We start from the raw sequence: 14,771 nt of genomic DNA, 5'->3' as shown, positions 1-14,771 counted from the left end.
CCTCCCCAGACTGCCAGGTGGCTTCTCTTGTTTCACATTACGCCGCAGACCTGTGACACGACTCCAAGAGGATTTTTAAGAGCTGTACTTACTATCATTGCTGCAAATCACCCTTTGGCTCCTGTTTTTCCCTTGGTATTTCTCTCTCTTAGCAGCCAGGGTGCTGCGCACCTTGTTTTTCCCAGCCAGTGTATAGCAGTCAGAGCTGAGTGGTCTCTACCCAGTTTCCCCGAAAATAAGTCCTACCCCAAAAATAAGCCCTAGCATGTTTTTACAGGATTTTTGAGGATGCTCCAAATAAAAGCCCTACTCCAAAAATAAGCCCTAGTTACAGTTCATTTTAAAAGGCAGTTCACATAGTGTCCAGGCAGCTACACATGTAAAAAAGCAAAATTAATTGGCAATAGAATGCAGCAGGACAGACAGGGTTTGGAGAGTTATGATGATGTTCGAGAAGATGATGACATGACTGCATTTGAATAAATGTTGATTTTTGTTCCTGAATATCAGTACATGTAGATTGTTGCACATGGAAAAACGAAATACAGTCACAAGAAATTAATGATGGAAATCAGGGTTTGGAGAGTTATTGTGATGTTACAGAATGTGATGACACAACTCTATTTGAATAAATGTTGATTTTTTTGTTCAGGAATAAACACAGATTGTTGTTCATGGAAAAATAAGACATCCCCCCAAAATAAGCCCTAAGGCATCTTTTGGAGCAAAAATTAATATAAGACCCTGCCTTATTTTCGGGGAAACAGGGTACATCACCACTCGCCCCGACGACGTCATCGCCCACCAAAGTGAAGGACACACTTCAGACGCCTTGTTTTGCAGTTCTTGATGTGACTCAGAATGGCCTGGGGATTACACTCGGAGTAAGTGATTAAAAACACAGGCTTCTCCATTACCACGCACGGGTGACACTCCCAGCTGTACCCATGTAAACGAGGGCGAAATCAGAGCTGCTGCCTGCGAAGGATGACGGATACCAGAGCTGGGACCCATCCGGACTGTCCCATCTCAACCTGGGATAAACGTCGAGCGTGCGGAGATGGGAACAAGGACTTGGAAAATCCAGCAAAGGGAGGAGAACCACCCCAATTGCATTTAATTATAGAATCGTTTTGGTTGGAAAAGACCCTCAAGATCATCAAGTCCAACTATTAACCCACCCCTGGCACTGCCCCATGTCCCTGAAAACCTCATTTATGTGTCTGTCCAACCCTCCAGGTCTGGTGACTCCAGCACTGTCCTGGGCAGCCTGTTCCAATGCCCCACAGCCCTTTGGGGAAGAAATTGTTCCCCAGATCCAACCTCAACCTCCCGTAATGACGTTCAGAACCCCACCACACAGTCACCTCCTACAAAAAACCCTTCTCTGAGATGTCAGCCTCCTCCAGGCCAATATTTGCAGGCAGTAGCTATTTAGAGAAACCTTCACAATCACTGCAGGAATTTTGAAAAAGAAATGCCTGGACTGTTGATCATATTTTATATCTATCTCAAGCATTAAAATGTGCAGCTTGGATTTCGTTGGTAGGGAGGGGAATCCTAGTGGGAAGAAGAAAACAGGATTTCTGCGGAGGAAACAGAGAGCAGAGGATGGATTTGAAGGCGAAGGGAGGAGAGCTTTGAACTAAAAGCAAAAGTTACAGCAAAAACAACTTGCTCATACACCCCCTGGGGGATTTGGGGCTCTGAAATGCCAGCGTGAAGCTGGCAGTCGTTTTGCTGCATCAGAGCCCAGGCAGGAGTTTGCATATTGACTCTCAGAAGATCCAGGGGGGGAACCAATGCCAGGGCTTTGGCTTCTCCCAGCGAGTGCCAGGTACAGGTCTGAGCCCAACAGAGGCTGCTGCAGCACTCAGGCTGGATATGGGGAAGAAATTGTTGGCCCTGAGGGTGGTGAGAGCCTGTCCCAGGTTGGCCAGAGAGGTGGTGGATGAACCATCCCTGGAGACATCCCAGGCCAGGCTGGACGGGGCTCTGAGCAACCTGAGCTGGTGAAGATGTCCCTGCTCATGGCAGGGGGGGCACTGGGGGAGCTGGGAAGGTCCCTTCAACCCAAACCATTCCATGATTCTGCCTTGGTCTAGAGTGACTTGGTTACACACCAAGCCTGAGCTGAACTCACACCATGGAAGCTACAGTCACTGAGAAATTAATTGTGAAAATCCCATAGAGGTTTTAAAAGGGAGAATAAAATCTCTCTCCCTCTCACATCTAAAACACTTCACATTAATCCAAGCCTGTTCTGCTCTAAAACATCAACCCACCCATCAAGCAGCTGGATCCCAAGCCTTGCAGAAAATAACACCAACGCAAAATTCAGCTCAAGCCTCTGAGCGGAGGCGGCTGAGCTCGTGGTGCCCAGTCCATACCCACGTCCTCTCTTTCTGCCACCAGCTGGACCATGCAGGACGATCCTACTGTATTCTGGTGGGATGGACACTCCTTGGCTATAGTTTTGGTTAACTGCATGACCAGCAGTCTAAAGTTCCCCATCTCTTTTTCACTCCCAAAAACACCTCTTCCACTGACCTCTTTCCTTCCAGCTGATTATCCCACTCCTGCAAATTCATCACTGTCTTGTATACAGTTTGCAAGGTCAAAATAACAAACCTTGGGGTTCCTTGTATTTGAGAAAAAAGAGGAAAAACCAAGCCATCTGTTATTTTGAACTTTGTGTGTATTTTGTGCAAGTTTTATGAGACAATGATCTAAAAGGCTGGGTAGTTAGTTCACATCAGGGCCATTTCGCTGCAGACCTTCTGACTTCTTCCTCCTCAAGAAGGTGGAAGATCTGAAGAATTACAACAACTTGCAGGCTGTGGGCATGCCGTATCATCACAATTCACTGTCCATATTACAGAGAGGTCCAGAGACCTAGACAAGAGGGCCTAATGTCGTGCTTGGCAAGTTACTCGGGTTTTACTTCCAACATCAAAGACAAGCCCTGCCCTGAAGAATCAAAATGATGCTCCACAGACAAGGCAGTGGAAACACAAAACCTGCCATGGTCAGCCAAGCGAGTAGTGGCCAAGCCAGGAAGACACCCAGGTGTCCCTTCAGGAGTACCCAACCTCATGGGATGAATTCTCATCCTAACATCAGTTTTTTGCAACCTGAATCGCAGAATTATTTTGGTTGGAAGAGACCCTCAAAATCATTGAGTCCAACCATTCACATAACCCTGGCACTACCCCATGTCCCCGAGAACCTCATCTCTGTGTCTGTTCAACCCCTCCAGGGATGGTGACTCCAGCACTGCCCTGGGCAGCCTGTTCCAATGCCCCACAGCCCTTTGGGGAAGAAACTGTTCCCCAGATCCAACCTCAACCTCCCCTGGTGCAACTTGAGGCCATTTCCTCTCATTCTCACCTTACTTCCTCCCTCAACTTGACCTGTAGGTAGATGGCTGCTCTGCAGCAAGTGTGGAGATCAACAGAGGTTCCCAGCTGCAGACAAGAGCTGACCACCACCAGGATCCAGGAGGAATCACAGAACGGTTTGGGTCAGAAGCGACCAAGTCATCTCTTCAAAGACGACTTTTAATTCAGGCTTCTATTCCACATCTTTCCTTGTACCCCTGCTTTCCTCAACTCTCCTTAGCTCATGTCCTCAAAGGCCACTCTTCTGCCAGAAGAAAACCTTTATGAGGGTCAGTCATCATCATCCTGTGCCAACCTGTCAATGAAAATATAGAGTCATAGAACAGTTTGGCTTGGAAGGGACCTTCAAAGCTCATCCAGTGCCACCCCTGCCATGAGCAGGGACATCTTCACCAGCTCAGGTTGCTCAGAACCTCATCCAGCCTGGCCCTGAACATTGCATGTGGAGCAACAGAGATCCTGCGGCCAAGTATCACTGGGCTTCCCATGCCAGGGACAGGACAGAGCACCAAAGAGGGGCCCAGCACCAAGCCCGCCACCTGAGTCCTTCCAAAGACGGAAGACTCATGCTCAAGTAGACGGGATGGAGAACACACCAACATCTTGTCTAGGGCCACCTACAAGCCAAGTTGACCTCAGCAAGCTGCAGCACATGGCAGAGGGATGAACAACAGCCTTTGCTCTGGGGCAACGGTCCAACGTAAAAGTAAGATAACAAATGCACGTGTGCTTGTGTGTGCACGTGCACAAGTGTGTGCACGCACAGGGAGCTGGAAGGGCAGCCACCTTGCTGCCCACGTCCGCATGCTCTGGGGCAGCCCCGCATCAGATGTCATCGTGTGATCCTGCCTCCGAAGAGTTGTGGTGATGATGTTGTTTTGTCACCGTGTCATGTTAACACCAACATGACTTTATTTTCTCCCCTACAGACCTGAACTAACACCGTTTGCCTCTGTGTCATCATGCTCAGACTCATAGAGGAGCCAGCCCATCTCCTCCACCATCTCAATATCAAACCAACTCCAATGTCTTAATCACCCCACTATGTTTTTCTGTCTTTCCACTTAGGCACCACAAAATGGGCAATAGCCTTGAAATTATTGCTGTAATTACAGTTTGGTGGGTCTTAGATGTACTGGACAAAGACAGTCCTCTTCTTCACGATATTCCCAGTATGACATAACACAACAAATGACCCCAGGGAGGGCTGTGGAGCTGGAGGTCTTTATTTTAAATGTGCCTATGATGCGGTTGCTCAGTGGTTACCATCTCCTGCCAAAAATTGTGCTGCTCACCATTTGCATCGTTACCCAGGCACGAGCCCTCCAAAATCCACCTGCTCTTACGAATATTTCTGGCCTTCCACTAAAAGAGGGCTATGCTCTTTTTCTATTTAAGAAAAATAAAATAAAAATTAGAGAGTGGGCAGGCAGTTAGGAATTTCTGAGGTTTGACAGTCCGTAATCAGAGACAAACTCGACTGAAATAGAAGTTGTCCTTGCAGGAAACAAAACCCTGGACTGTCCGCCATTCATTTTTAGCAAGCAAACCAGGTGAGCGCAGCCAACTGCTACTTATGCTCTGAGTCACGGGAAACAGCACCCAGAACAGAAGCCTTGCCCAAACCTTAGGAGAACTAAAATATATGCATATATATATATATATATATATATATATATATATATGTATATATATGCAAAGGATTTGAGGCAAGTCTTGGGGCTTGCAAATTCCCTGCGAAATGTGGGCTTTGGATAAGCAGGATCTCCAGGGCTGAGGTCAGGCTGCTGCCGAGCACCTGTAGTTAGTAACGCATTATTGACCGAATTCTGCCCGGGGCATCAAAGCCCTTCAGACGTCACTGGTTGCACAGTCTGGCCCAGTAACCTGTAATTTCTCCGTAATCAGAAGCAGCAGGGTGAGAGTTTTAGTGGCCATACATAATGCACATCTTCTGGCATCGCTGGAGAAGCGGGAGATGAGCACCACAGCCCGCAGGGCTGGCCGCAACGCCAAAAAATTGGCCACCTGGATAACCAGAAAGAGCTCCAAGTGCCCCCAAAGGCATTTGGGAGCATGTCCTCCCCTCTCTCCTTGCTCCCCAACCATACCACAGATCTCTTCCACATTGTCTGTGCAGCAACACATGGACGGTTTCATCGCGGCTGGTACCTACATGCTGTGGACACCTGCTGCTCCTCAGCATGGGCAAAGGGCTGAGTGTCTTGCTCGTGCACACCCCTCTGTGTCATACAGGATGAAAAAAAGCTTATTGAGCAGTTCATCAGCTCTAAGGACAATTAAGTAGAATCACAGAATAGTTTCGGTTAGAAGGGGCCTTCCCAGCTCCCCAGTCCCCCCCTGCCATGAGCAGGGACATCTTCACCAGCTCAGGGTGCTCAGAGCCCCGTCCAGCCTGGCCTGGGATGTCTCCAGGGATGGTTCATCTACCACCTCTCTGCCCAACCTGGGACAGGCTCTCACCACCCTCAGGGACAACAATTTCTTCCTCATATCTCACCTGAAACTCCCTCCTTTAGTTTCCTTCCTATTCACACTGCTGGTTCACCATCGACCTCTTCTTCAACATCTCAGCGAGTTTCCTGCTCTCCAGCCTCCAGTACGCCCCTCCAGACATCAGATCTACTCGTCATCCCAGCTGTGACCCTCCCTCCTTTCCCCCACATCCAGGGAAGTTGCTTTTATCCTTTTTTCCTTCTATTTTCCCTTGAGTGTTCTTCCCCAACCCACCCCGATCCCTTCCTTCCTGCATCCTTGGTCCTTCCCCTAAAAATCTCTAGAAAACCTTGCAAGCATCTTAGACCAAGTTTTGCACAAACCCAAACACTCTTCTCCCTGAAACCCACAACAAACCCACCCCACTGTGGGCAACCACACCCTTTACCGTGGCTTTCAGGAACAAAACACGCAAGGATGGGACAACCATGGGTGGGTTTCACACCAGGGCCAAGGCTTCTACTTCGTACCCTCCATGATCACTTCTCCACCAAGCTCCTCCACCAGCACTGGAGCCAGACAGGGACCATGTACAGGGGAGTCCCTGCTCCATTTTCTATCAAAAACATGCAGGATTTGGACCAGAAACCATCCTCTTGGCCTGGTCCAGCCTCCTCCTGCCTACCCAGGGCACCAACCACAATGCCACCACATCACGCTTTGCTTTCTTGGCCACACTGTGGTGAAGAAGAAGATGCTGCACCTTTAAAATGTTCCCTGTTGCGTTAAACCAACAATGGCTTTGGCTGCTCCAACCCAAGAAGCAGCTGGAACCACCTGCTGGAAAACAGCAGAGAAAAAGCCAAAAAGGCTTCCCAAAAACAGGAAGTTTACTGAAAGCAAAATATTGGTATTTGCCTGGGAGAAGAACTCTGCAAACAGCATCCACCCAGCACGGGCCAGTACAATCACACAAATATCAGCCCTGATCAAACAGCACAGGGCATGACACCTCCCACCAGGATGTAAATTTTGAGTACATCTCCTGCAAGCCATGTAGCCACCACTGCTGAATGACGATCAGAATTAAGTCATGAAAAACCCAGGAACACAAGATGTGGGGAGCGCCAGGTGCTTCCCAGCCTGACCACAAGTGAAGAGCAGTGGTGGGAGCAATGGCAGCATCAAGATTTATCATAGAATGGGTTGGAAGGGACCTTCGGAGCTCATCTAGTCCAACCCTCTGCCATGAGCCGGGACATCTTCACCCAGATCAGGTTGCTCAGAGCCCTGTGTTTGCTCAACCAGAGCAGACCAGGCGATCAACGCTGAGCAACGTTTGCTATGGCAAATCCTGCGAGTAACTATGTGAGAGCTCTCCTGACAACCCCTCCAGCTGTGAAGCCCAGCACATCTGGGGGAAGTTTGGCAGACGAGACAAGGAGACAAAAGCAGAGGAGACAAGGGCAGACAAAATGCAAGTGGCAACCACAACATAAATTGGGACCCAGCAGAAAATGTCTGTAAGAACTGGTTTCCTACCAAAAACTGGATCTCCAACTGCCCCCTCTACACAGAGAGCTTGCAATGCTGCTCAGGAGATCTGTTTTCAAAAATTTCAAGTAAAGAGTGAGGTTTTCTGCTGGAGAGGAAAAATAATACATCTTGAACCTTGCCAAGAATACATCTGCTCAGAGGATGAGACACCAGACCCTTCCCAGGTCACCAGCCAAGGACCTTCTCCTACGCTACGGGGCCACCAGAAGCTCTTCCTTTGCATGTTCCTCACCAGTCTCAAGACCGGAGAGGTTTATGGACTTGAACATCTCTGGCCCCACCATAAAATATGCGAGTTTTGGGAAGCGCACCCCACAGCAAGGTGTCCAGAAGACCTGTGTCCTTCACCCTGCCCCACATCCTGGGGTACCAGCACCCAACACACACAAGATACAGCCTCAAGTTCAAATACCAGCCCTTTACCTAAACCCTCCATCCCACAAACACACTCAAATGATCACACAGATCCCTTGTGCTGGTTTGACTTCACATTTGGTGCTGGGTTACAGAGGGTTAAACTTCACAGCTTCAAAAAAGAAAACAAAACAAAACACTTTAAACCCAAAAAAGGAGGCGGAGAGGAGGGATAATGTGCCATCCCCCAAGCCAAGTGCTCCTGTATTTGAGGACATCTCATCCAAAATTCTCATATAAACCAACCCAAGTCCCCAGGCACCCCAAAGAATAATTCAAAACAAAAACTAAGAACATGAAAATCAAACCTAAGAAAACAATAAAATGAAAAACTACCTCCTGCAATCCGACGGTCCTTGGGTCAGTTCCCGTAGGTCCTCGAGAGTTTTTGGGGAGCAAACGTCCACAGGAGCAAACAATCGACCGTACCGAAGCGAATGCGCCCCATCTTCTGCCCGCAAACGCCCCGGCTGGTGGTTTTGTTTCCTTCTTTTCCTACAGCGGTTTGACTCAGAGGTCTGGCCAGACTCGCAGCTCGCAAATTCGTTTAATAAATCATCTCCTCACCACGCCCAGAAGCAAAAGGCAAATCTGTGTCTCGCAGGCACCTGCTGATTGGACTAACGTGCCTCTTGCTAATTACCCCGCGAGGAAGAGGACGGCTCGAGCGACGCGCTGATGAAGATAAATATTTTAACTTCGCAGTTCGCGCTGTAAACTCGTTACAGCCGGAGAGTCTCTTAACTTGATTCTAGCAGAAAATGCCTCAATAATTTTTTGTCTTTTTTTTTTTAAAGGCTATGAAATATTAATTTTGGGGAAATAGATAGCGTGTCTTTCAGGTGCAATTAGCAGCTTGTAGTGGAGGAAAAAAGGCAGCTGGTGAGGGCCAGGGAAGGGATGTGAGTGTTTTCTCCCCTCGGCGGAGGGAATGCAGTGCTCTGCCCTATCTAATCTCACTATAGCAACGGGAAGACCTTGGCAACCCTGATCTTTACGGTTATTAAGACAGGAGTGGGAAGAATCGGGAGCGCAGAGCTGAGGGATGCTCAAACAAGGAGCTGACCCGGTTCCTACCGAGGAAATAAAGCCCCTTGTATTGCTTAGGGGTGGGGAAGAGGCTCTCGGGTAATCCAAGGCCAGATCCCCAAAACTTCCTCCTGGTGACTTTTTTTTGGGGGAGGAATATACCAAAGAGGAGACATGCACCTCCTCATAGCACCCTGGGGAAGGATCTCCGAGTCCTGGACCTGCTGGAGAGGGACCAGAGGAGCCACAGGAATGATCCGAGGCTGGAACAGCTCTGCTGGGAGGACAGGCTGAGAGAGCTGGGGTGTTCAGCTGGAGAAGAGAAGTTCCAGGGAGACCTTATTGCACCTTTCTGGACTTAAAAGGGGCCTCTGAGAAAGATGGGGACAGACTTCTGAGCAGGGCCTGTTGTGATAGGACAAGGGGTGATGGGTTTAAACTAAAGGAGGGAGATCCAGGCTGGACATGAGGAAGGAATTGTTGTCCCTGAGGGTGGTGAGAGCCTGTCCCAGGTTGGCCAGAGAGGTGGTGGATGAACCATCCCTGGAGACATCCCAGGCCAGGCTGGACGGGGCTCTGAGCAACCTGAGCTGGTGAAGATGTCCCTGCTCATGGCAGGGGGGGCACTGGGGGAGCTGGGAAGGTCTCTTCAACTCAAACCATTCTCTGCTTCCGTGATTTCTTAAAGTCCCAAGAAGAAGATGCTGCTCGCAGGCCAAGTCTGCAGGCAGCCGCTTGCCCTCAGCCCCGAAGATCTCAGCCCCAGCTGCAGCCATGAGGACGTGCCCAGACGGGACAGGGACAAGGAGGTTCCCCCACAACTGCCACCCGGCCCGGGGCTGCCAGGAACCTGCACCCCAGTGCCTCCGGAGATCCCTGCTCGCTCTCGGCTCTCGCCAGGATGATTCACCCACAAATGCAAGGTACAAAGTGCTCTGATCAGCTCGTTGCAAGATGTTATGTCTCGGTGACTGCTTGGCCCAGAGCCACTTTGGTCCTGGGCTTCTAGACAGTGGGGACAGCCCCAGGGCTAAACTGGCTGCCACCAACTCCTGGCCATAGCTTGGTCCCACCTGGACAAAAAAGGATTTGCTGTAATACTCCTCCCTTGTCAAAGAGGGCCAGTTCACCAAGACCTCCTTGGCAGCCCCGCAGCACCTTAAAAAAAGGGAGTTGGAGCTGCTAGGATCTCCAAAACCAGACCCTACAGCTCACAGACCAGCCCTGAACATGTCCCACCCGTTCTTGCTCTACCATCTCACAGTGATGGCAACTCAACAGAACAACCTACTGACTCAGGGAGGACCAGCAGGACAGCCTGCAAAGCTAAATTACTACTACTGCTACTATTCCAACTGCTAGTAGAATAATAATAATCTATACTAAACTCCCAAGGTAGCAAGAGCCCATCTTTTTGGTGACTTTGTCTTTAGAACCGCTCTTCTTGGCACATTGAGGGCCCAGGACCGCATTCCTCCCTCCGCTGACTCCACTGTCGTGGTTTCCACCCAAACTCAGCTCTCTCCTTATAGCAACTGGGTAGCCCAAGAAAGTTTCTCCACCAACCTCTGAATCACCATCACATAACCTGGCCCTACCACACGTGCACATCCCCAAGTCATAGCAGCTGGGACAGCCCTTGCTGCTTCATGCGACCTTCTGTTCCTCACCAAAGCTTCTAAGAAAGATGGGGACAGACCTTTGAGCAGGGCCTGTTGCCACAGGACAAGGGGTGATGGTTTTAAACTAAAGGAGGGAGATTCAGGCTGGACATGAGGAAGGAATTGTTGTCCCTGAGGGTGGTGAGAGCCTGTCCCAGGTTGGGCAGAGAGGTGGTGGATGAACCATCCCTGGAGACATCCCAGGCCAGGCTGGACGGGGCTGTGAGCAACCTGAGCTGGTGAAGATGTCCCTGCTCATGGCAGGGGGGGCACTGGGGGAGCTGGGAAGGTCCCTTCAACCCAAACTGTTCTATGATTCTGTACTCAGAGCATTGCTCGCTCTCATTTGCAAAGTCCTTGGAGAGAATTAAGCAATAGCACTGGAATCACGAATCCTTCAGCAGCTGGGAGGAAAACTGCCAAGGAGGTTTTGAATGCCTGGTTTATTTGGACCATGGAAAACATAGGGGTAGACAGTGTTTAAATACCACTACGAACAGAGGAGCAGTAGGAAAAGAGGTCAGATCAGATAAAGCAATCGCAACATCACTCAAGAAGGGAGATGATGTAGAAAACCAAAATATATGATTGCCACCCCTCTCCCAGCTCTTGGCGCATATTGGCCAAGCTCCAAAGAGCTCTCCCGATAACCACCCGTCTGGATGGATCCAAGTCTCTACAATAATTCTGAGTGTTTTTGAGTGGCTTTGCTTGCTCTTATTTTTACTTTTGACTGGGGTGGAACGTGCCTCAACCAAAATGCACCATGCCCTTTAGTGCACATTAAACCAAAGATCTATTGGAGACAAATGTCAAAATTTTAATAATTGGCTAAAGCCTCATTTGGCCAAAACCGGCAACTTGTCACCCTCCCTATGTCCCCTCTGTCTAGACAAGGTGCCATCCGCAACATTGCCTGTCCCAGCGGTGGGAATTTGGGTGGGGGGTGCTGTGTAAGACATCGGTGAGGACTAAATCAAAATACAGCGAGACGGTGTGTCATCCAAACAGCCCGTTTCAGCCCCAGACACCCCCCAGCGCTGGATACCGAGAGGCTCTTTATCTTGTCACCGGTGACTAAGAGCATCCACGGCATGACGGTACTGCAAAAATACAGGGGACGGAAAATGGCCCTTTTCCAAGGAGGATGGATCTTTTATTACGTTCTGTTTACCTCCTATATTATTAAAGAGAAAGCCATGAAGCATGCGATCCTTTTAGGTTCTCTGAATCCACTTAGATTTTATCTCCGGAGCCGGAGCTTTCCAGGAATGAAATAGCTGCAAGACACAACGTGGGTGAAACGAAATCAAATGGTGAGTCTCCAACATGAAAGGCAAACTAAAAGGATGACAGTGCTAGTTATACGAAGGGAGAAAATAAGGAGGAAAGGAAATTAAAAGCAATTAAAGGGAATTAATTAGAAGGTATGATGGAACTATGAAAGAGGAAAAACAGCTATGCAGAGTTCACTAAATACCCCAAACTTTTAATTGTTGCACTTGGAACTGCAAGCCCTGGAGGTTCAAAACCCCTCTGGCAGTTTCCAAAAAAAAAATTCCCATGGCTTAAACAAATTACTTCTTTGCCTCTAAGTCTGCATGGCAGACAAGTTTCTGAGCTTCTCCTCCAAACCATGAAGGCAGATGCATGTCCTGCTCTCCTCTACGCTCCACCAGCCAAAGCGGACAACCCACAACAGCACCTGATGCCAAGAGCTGGGGCTTTAAATAGAGCATTGATGCTGTTGTCCCAAGCATTGGGCTGAATTCTTTGCAATGTTCCTGGTAGTTGCCAGGGCCCTGGGGGTGGTGGGGCCAACATCTGCTCTCAGAGTCACTACGATGAGACCACTTGCTGCGTTAGTCCCAGGGGAGATGGCCACCAGCTGGAGCATCGCACCATCCATCGCAATGTACTGCCTGCATTTCCCACTAAAATCCAACAGTGATTTTCACAGGATCACAGAATTTTGGGGGTTGGAAGAGAACTTGAAGGTCATCTAGTCTAACCTCTGCTATGATCAGGGACATCTTCACCAGCTCAGGTTGCTCAGAGCCCAGTCCAGCCTGGCCTGGGATGTCTCCAGGAATGGTTCATCTACCACATCTCTGCCCAACCTGGGACAGGCTCTCACCACACTCACGGTAAAGGACATCTTCCTAATATCTAATCTAAATCTCCCCTCTTTTAGTTTAAAACCTGCTCATCACAGTAACAAGGCCCTAAATCAAAACATCGCCATGAAAAGGGTTGCAAAGAGCAGGAGCCCCCGGTCTCTCCAGATCCTCCCTTTGTCAACCAACTTGGCTTTAACCATGAGAAGTTGGGAAGTCCCCTATGGAGACCAAAACATCCTTTATTAAGGGAAAGGCGTCGATGGCTGGGAGGAAGGACAAGAAGTCATAAAATAAGCAGGGACACGCTGTTTGTCTTGGCCTCCCGGCTACGTATTATTTTCCTGGGATACAAGCTCCGGCCTCGTGCCAAAAGCAAGGACGGACAAACCGGAGACGGGGCCGCCTTGCCAACGCCGGGTTTGTTTCGGAAGAAACTCTTCACCCAGCATTTCCATGAGGGAAGGAGCTGGTGGGGCAGCAACACCAGAGCTGCCAGATGTTGCTTGGAAAGATCCTTCAAGCTTGGGGTGCGTGCATGGGGTCCCTGAATCGTCCCCAAAAAATCCATACGGGGAGATGGGCAAGGTCTAAAGCTCCCCATGGTCTTTCCATCCATATATATCCACCTCTACCAGCTACAAGGCAGCTCATGTACAGATATATAGGGGCTGTGCAAAAGGCTCCACCTCCATCCCCTGCCCATTGCTGGATGCTGCCATCTTCAGAGACCCACAAAGCTTTGATTGTGTTTAATTAAGTGACCGCACGCTGATTTTACACAACAATAACCCTGTATCCAAACAAGCAGCTCACCCCAGTGACAGAACCACACTGTTCCTATGAAAGGGAGAACTTCATTATCTGTTACCTATTACTATTCAGAATTATATATATATATATATATATCTTTTATGTCACATTAACTATGCCTTTATAAAAACGACTCATTTTCGACCCAAGCCCAGGGAGGATTTTTTTCTCTTCGCTTGAAAGACAGACAGCTTCATACTTTGAAGTTAATTATAACTATTTTGCTTTATACATCCCTTGGTCAGGTTACAAGCCTTTTAGATCTCCCTGGTTTATGTGGCATCGAGACAGACCAAGGTTTGAAAGTCACAGCTGTCACAAGTCCAGCTTCCATTAAGAAGATTAATCTTCCCAGAGGTGCATCTATGGGAAGGTCTGAATCACAGGGTTGGATCCTGCTGTTGGTTCCATGGAGTAAATAGAGTTGCGCAAAGGGGACGAAAAGCATATCTGGACCAGTGAGCATCAAACCTCCTGCTGTGGGACCAGACGGGAGCAAGACAATAGGAAAATCAGCTCTTTGGGACATTTCACCAGGATATTTATGCCCCGTGTAGGAAACCAGAGCCCTGCTCCAGTGGCTGCCAAGCACTGGGGCAAGTCAATAACCGATTAATAGTAATAATGCGATTGGAAAAGTCAGTGGGGCATCTACGAGTGGCCATGGTTATGTGATGGGATGGGAAAGCTTCAGCTGCTGCTCCTTGGGGATAGAGTCACAGAATCATTTTGGTTGGGAGAGACCCTCAAGATCATTGAGTCCAACCATAACCCACCCCTGGCACTGCCCCATGTCCCTGAGAACCTCATCTGTGTGTCTGTTCAACCCCTCCAGGGATGGTGACTCCAGCACTGCCCTGGGCAGCCTGTTCCAATGCCCAACAGCCCTTTGGGGAAGAAATTGTTCCCAAGATCCAACCTTAGCCTGCATCCCCAAATTAGGGGAACCTCCCGATTTCTCAGTGCTAAACGAACCCACGTAATGAAGCCACAAAATATCAGCCCGTCCCACAGCAAACATGCGGCGCTGCCTGGACAAGCAGCTCGCGAACAAGCCTCTGCAAACAGCCTGCACCTTCTTTTCCTTTTCCACCTCCCTCACTTGTTCTTCATCCACAGGAGCAAAATAATTTATTTCTCTTTGGGCTTTTAATTAAAAGAGAAGCAAGTCTAACACATCGAATCTGGGTCACGCCATCCTTGCTGGGCACCGGGTTGAGAACTCAGGTGGCACCTATACAGGAGAAAGATGTTGAAGCTGCCAGACCACCGGCTGAGGGAGCTGGGGCTCTGGAGCTGGAGAAGAGGACACTGAGGGGTGA

At 49.2% G+C, this 14,771-nt stretch overlaps 1 protein-coding gene across 6 annotated transcripts in view; it reads right to left on the bottom strand.

Moving 5' to 3' along the window:
* The window catches only part of ZBTB7C (zinc finger and BTB domain containing 7C), a 165,108-nt gene that overhangs the window by 131,978 nt on the left and 18,359 nt on the right, over window positions 1–14,771 (bottom strand). For 3 of the 6 annotated variants that reach the window (XM_065046849.1, XM_021284909.2, XM_065046851.1), the window contains exon 1: window positions 8,166–8,380. The exons of 2 other annotated variants lie outside the window; for them this stretch is intronic. The gene's annotated coding sequence lies outside the window, so the exon portion shown is untranslated. Of the gene's footprint in view, window positions 1–3,390; window positions 3,697–8,165; window positions 8,381–14,771 lie in introns of those variants that run through there. One more of the 6 variants, XM_065046850.1, reaches the window with a different exon arrangement.

The sequence above is a fragment of the Columba livia genome, chromosome Z (assembly GCF_036013475.1).
Source record: "Columba livia isolate bColLiv1 breed racing homer chromosome Z, bColLiv1.pat.W.v2, whole genome shotgun sequence".
Classification (NCBI taxonomy): Eukaryota; Metazoa; Chordata; class Aves; order Columbiformes; family Columbidae; genus Columba; species Columba livia.
This window is presented reverse-complemented; position numbering and strand designations above follow the sequence as displayed.